This window comes from Gavialis gangeticus, unplaced genomic scaffold (genome assembly GCF_001723915.1).
Source record: "Gavialis gangeticus isolate Ggan-Ray unplaced genomic scaffold, GavGan_comp1, whole genome shotgun sequence".
In the NCBI taxonomy this organism is placed as follows: Eukaryota; Metazoa; Chordata; order Crocodylia; family Gavialidae; genus Gavialis; species Gavialis gangeticus.
In genome coordinates this window covers 47,770,078-47,775,467 of record NW_017729031.1, presented here as the reverse complement: position 1 = coordinate 47,775,467, position 5,390 = coordinate 47,770,078, and the positions used below count along the sequence as shown (strand labels likewise).

Here is a 5,390-nt window from a genome sequence, read left to right as displayed (position 1 = left end):
TAAAAGCAACTTGACTAAAGGATTGATCTTTCAGTCACCAAGCAACTACCCATCACTACCACAACAGCTAACAAAAAGTCCTCTGGATTTCTCAGGTATCCGCAAGTTAGATGCTTGGGCTGCAGCTATCTTCCTGAAAATACTGAAGGCATCTCAGGCATGTCTGCAGAACTCCAGGGTCTGGTCCAAGTCCTTCAGTTTTCTGTATACGTTCTTTGTTTTTGGCTTCTCTTCTATTTAAATAACTTCCATATTACTTGCTGTTGTTATCCTGGAATTTTAAAGCCAAATTTTGGACAAGTGATGAACAGTATTCTATATGCATTTTTCTTTTGATCCCTAGGATTGTGCCCTAACAGGATTGTCTGCCAACCTCTGTCTCCACGTTGGTAAAGTCATCAAAATATAGCATGGAAATTGTACTCCACCTGTGATGTAGACAGAATGTGACAGAAATCCCCTTCTGTGGAATCGAGGCTTACAAGTAGTGCAAGGACTCTTTGTTTTGTCCAGGTTTCTGGAGAGACTGTGGCTTATCTTGCAAATGTAGAGATTCCTCCTGGGACTCTGCCTTGAGAAGAGGCCTTAAGCCACTTTTCAGTTTTTGGACCTTAAAAAACCCATTTTCTCCTTGTGACCGCCGGGCCTTGAATAGCCGCTCTCGGGTGGCCTTCACTCTGGTGGTAGACATCAAGCGCCTTAAGGACTTGTGTTGCAGACTGAGTAGATGTCCCCCCCTCGAGTCGCCTCCCCTGTTCTTGACTGCCACGACTTCTTGTTCCCCAGTAGGCAGGACTGGTCATTGAGTGTACTTGGTGGCCCATGGTTCGCCTGGCGGTCATTCACGGGGCTCCACCACCCCTACACCTCGGCCTCACGCCTCCTCAGTGCGTCGTCCGTCTGTTGGCCTCGTCCCCTCTGTTGGGATAACGCCACCTGGACTTGGCGTCTAGGTGCCCATGGCCTATAGCCACGTTCGCCCGTGTGGGTCTACCCCTTGGTCCTCCTTGCCTCTGCCCCTTCTTTTGGGGAAACACAAAAAAAAGTAAACCTTCCAAGGCTTCTCCTCAGACCCATCCTTCGGAGATACCCACACTCTTCCCTTCTGCCCCTTCGCATGGGGTAACTAAATAAACGTAGTAACAAAACACAGAATAAAAAGCCACTTCCTGACGTGGCGGCCCCTGCCCCCTTGCTATCCTTCCCCAGACTCTAGCTGGGGGGGTTGCTTTATTCCTGACCCATCACCTCCAGTATTCACTCCCAGCTGCCCGTCAACCTGGCTGGGACCGGCAGCGATACCTGCCCCGACTGTAAACCCCTCAGGGCTCTCCCGGTGTCTTCTCCTCCTGGTGTGGCTTCCTCCTCGCCCCGTCATCCTGACACTTCCACCTGGGGTCAGCTCTGCCTCCGGGCACAGCTCTAGCTCTGCCTCTGGCCGGCGTGCTTGTCACTCCCTCGCCGTCCCATGTGGGCTTCAGTTGGGATGCTCTGCGTTGCACTGCCAGCATCCTCCCCTGCTTGCCAGGCTCTGAGGGTCCCGTGGGGAGGATCCCTTCCGCTCCCTGTGGTGGTTGCAGCTCCTCTCCCGTGCTGCTCGCCTCCTCCGCGGCATCAGCTACCATTTTTATTTTCGCCGGCTGGCGTCTGAAGCTGACGTCATCAGTCGGCCGTAATTGAATAAAGAGGTGACTGACGAGCTGCGCGGGCTCTTCATTCCGCCCCTTTTGTGCTGCGTCTCATGCTGCCGGTAAGTATCCTCCATTACTTCTGTCCCTGGGGCACTCCTATCTAAGGAGTTTTTCTGGTTTAAGCTAAAATATTCTTCCAGTTACTCCCTCAGTCCGATCTATCTTAAAAAAAATAAATAAATAAATAGTCCCATACTTGCACAGCGTAGTAGTTTTATGGCAAGAAATTTGGTATCTTTTCTGGTTTTCCTTCTTCCTAGAGCATCTCGGCTCCCATGTAAAAGCTATCAAAAATGGATACAGGATTTGAAAAAGGAGGGTTGTACCCCCCCCACTCCCAGCCTTCTGTCTCTGCCCCCTTCCTCTCCTCACCCCATAGCAGACAGATGGCACAGTAGGAGCAGCTGAGGACTTCAGCTCCCCTGCCTGCTGTTGCTGGCACTGTCCCAAGGTTAGGGGAGCTCCTGTCACAATTCAGCCATGCTGTGTTCACCTGAGACTGCAGCTGCAGCAGGTGGCACATTTTCGCACCCCCCACAATACCTGCTTCTGGGCTGGTGCAGAGAACACCCAGGGGGAACATGCCTGCTCACTGGGAAGGGCATTGTGTCCCTTCTCTTGCCCCAGGGACAGCATGAACAGTCAGGAAAGGGAAGGAGCCATGGTTTTGAGCAGAGGGGAGTACTTACCTTTTTTGAGATTTTAGACCCTGGTTCTGCTGCGGCGATGTGATCACTGTACTGCACTGCCCCTGGATCTGCTCCTGGAAGTTATGCTGAGCTTTTGACCCCTACAGGAGGAATCCCAGAAGGAGACTTATGTATAAACGGGAGCCAGTTAGTTGCCAGATGAGAACAAAATCCTACAACACACCCCAAAGGACAAGCCAGGAAACATCCTAATGTATGAGCTCCAGTTCCTCCTCCTTAAGTTTAACATCTGCCAGGGGCCTAAGATGCAATTAACCATTTAAGTGTGTTCCTTTAATTAAAAAGGCCCCAAAATTAAACAGAATTTCTTTTGACCCTGTCCCAGGGGAGAAGGGGGGAAAGAACCCCAAACAATAAGCCAGGACCCCCTGGAGCAGGGAGCACACAAAGAAAAGAGAAAAGATATAAAAATAACTTAAAGAGATTACTCACTGACATCAGCAGGACCCGCAATGCAGCTGGAGGGAGAGAGGAAATCCGCGCAAGTCATAAGCCATGCCTTTGTCCAGCTGAGACCGGCCGGTGATGTCACTGGCAATCACCAGCTGGCAGGTATAAAAGGAACTGCTGGGGAAGATGGCAAGGAGGGCAGAGCAGAGATGGGGAAGTCTTTGACACCGGCTGCTTCCTGGAATACCTGGAGAGTGAGAGAGCCGGCAGGGGCTCTCTACTGCAACAAGGGACAAAGTGCGGCAGAGATGGAGGAGACAGAAGAGGCTCCCTGCACCGACAGAAGCAGGGTCGATGGAGGGACAGCAGAGTCGGAGGAGGCTCTTTTTGCTAACACAGGTGGGAGCATTGAAGGTGCGCAGGAGGCAAAGGAGGCTTCCCCTCTGGGCAGAGATGGAACGGGACAGCAAGATAAGCTGAGATATACCCCAGCCAGAGGCTGGGTGTCAGCCCACAATGCGAGGGGTGGCCAGATACATAGGGAGACACCCCAGGATAACAGAAACGGGGCGCTTCCCACAGGGGAGAAGGATGACAGTGGCCTGTGTTATACAGGGCAGAGGAAGAGCTGTAATGACCTGGGGCAAAGGGCCATGGTCTGCGCTGACCACGGTAGGCCAGACGTCAGCAGGATCAGAGGGTGCAAAGGGTTGACTGTCACCCTGACATAAGGGTAGGGGAAAAGGACTGATCAGGTCCTCCCATGCTTGATTTTCATTAGTCTGTCTTTTCTTTGCTTTTTCCCCCTTTTGGAGAGGTTGGGAGATAGTGCCATCCTGGCTATATCGCCTCACCCTGTCTCATATTTTTCGTTGATCCTCCATTTTTTTTGTTAGAGGGTAGAGTGAATTCTGGAGTCCCAGGTAGGGACTGTTCGAGCCAGGAGGGTGCGATTGTATTTTCCATAGCCCTATGGCTGATTGAGTTAGTCACCTCAGGAAGCAGGTCCTGGGGCATAGTAGGGACACGTGAGCGAAAGGGTCCCAAGGAAGACAAACATCACGGGGGGTATGACCATGAAGATCTGATGACCTGCTGGAGGTTGGCGTGAGGTTGGGGTGTAGGGGAGGTGGAGCCCTACGGACTACTGCCGGGTTGTCTCCGTGCTGCAGCTGAACCCTGCAGCTGAACAGAGGGTGGCTGCCCCTCCCGCTGGTATAACTTTCAAAGTCATGGCAGGAGAGATTGGGGGAAGCAACTCAGGGGATAGATGGCAGCCCACAGAACTACAGGAGATCATAGGATGCCCTTTACTGGCCACACGGACCAAGGCCGCACAAGACCAGATGTTTGAGGCCCGATGGGTGCAGACCCAAAGCGAATACTTTTTGGTTACTTCATCTTCGGGTTGACCTCAAAATCAATTTTCTTCCCCCCCCATCCCTTTTGAACTTCCAGAGAACTGAAAAAAATAATTTATTCACACATCTTTCCTCATATCCTTAAGGTGGTCCTTGCTTAGATCACCTCACCTCAGATCTCCTGTTTCTAAAATGGTTATAGGATCTTTCTACTGTGGCATTGAGACTTAATGTATGTAAAACATTCTGAAATAAAGTATGCCATAAGTGGAATGATTTTCCATGGATGTCTTTCTCAGAAACAATTACATAATTTGTAGGAGCTGTACAATTAGATTATATAGTCTTCAAAGTCCTCCTTCACATTCAGGAGGAATTGCAGTATTGTTAAGGAAAAGTAATCTGATTACAGGATTATGATTTTAAAACATAGTTCTCTGTTAATACTTCATTTCCTTTAAAATGTAATTTGAATTCATGTAAGATGTTCTATATAATCTACCGTATTAAAGGTTCATTTGGGTAGAATTTGTATTCCTTGCCAACCTTTTTTCCCCATCTGTGAGGGTGATGCGGTATGTCTTGCCATTGGTCTAAGTAGTAGGTTTCCAGGAAATGGTATTTTCTTAAACTTCACAGTGCCAAGAACTTAGGATTTTAAATGTCATGCCAGAAGAGATCTGTAAACTTGGTAAATATATTTTAAGAGAACACCTCACTCTTCAGTGCTTTTCCATGATGATAGAAGATAAATTCTGGAGTAAAGCACAGGCTGGCTCTGCACCATTTGTAGCCTCTGGGACTTAGGCAGAGCCATGTGCTGCTGGGGGCCTCTGTGCAGCAATCCATGAGCACCCCAAGGGCACACTGCTATCTGCTGCCACCAGCACTGGGGGCTGTGTGCCATGAAGGGGGGCCCTACACAAACTCACATACATTCCCACACCCTCCTATAAACCCCACACTCACAACCCCCTCTATGAACCTCTCCACACCCTCCTATAAACTCCACACCCACAAACCCCACCACATACCCACCCAAGTACCCACCCCAAACCCTATACTTCCCCATACACCCCACAGCCCCCCACATACTTGCCCACAAACCCCACAGTCACACTCCCTCACAAACCTCCCTCCCACAGATTTTGCACCCTGCATGCCCGGCTGCCAGGTGAGTGAAAGCTGCGGTCACATGGGCAGCTGATGCACTGTAGGCCTGCCCCGTGCCCATACCA

At 50.3% G+C, this 5,390-nt stretch overlaps 1 protein-coding gene and 1 long non-coding RNA gene across 3 annotated transcripts in view; one reads left to right on the top strand and one right to left on the bottom strand.

The window, feature by feature from the left end:
* Positions 1-5,390, top strand: part of GRB14 (growth factor receptor bound protein 14) — a 92,581-nt gene that overhangs the window by 36,618 nt on the left and 50,573 nt on the right. The window lies entirely within an intron of this gene.
* Positions 243-2,712, bottom strand: LOC109301514. The gene is made up of 2 exons (XR_002098548.1): positions 1,786-2,712; positions 243-630 (listed from the first exon to the last, which is right to left on the bottom strand). It is a non-coding gene; the product is annotated as an uncharacterized LOC109301514 (long non-coding RNA).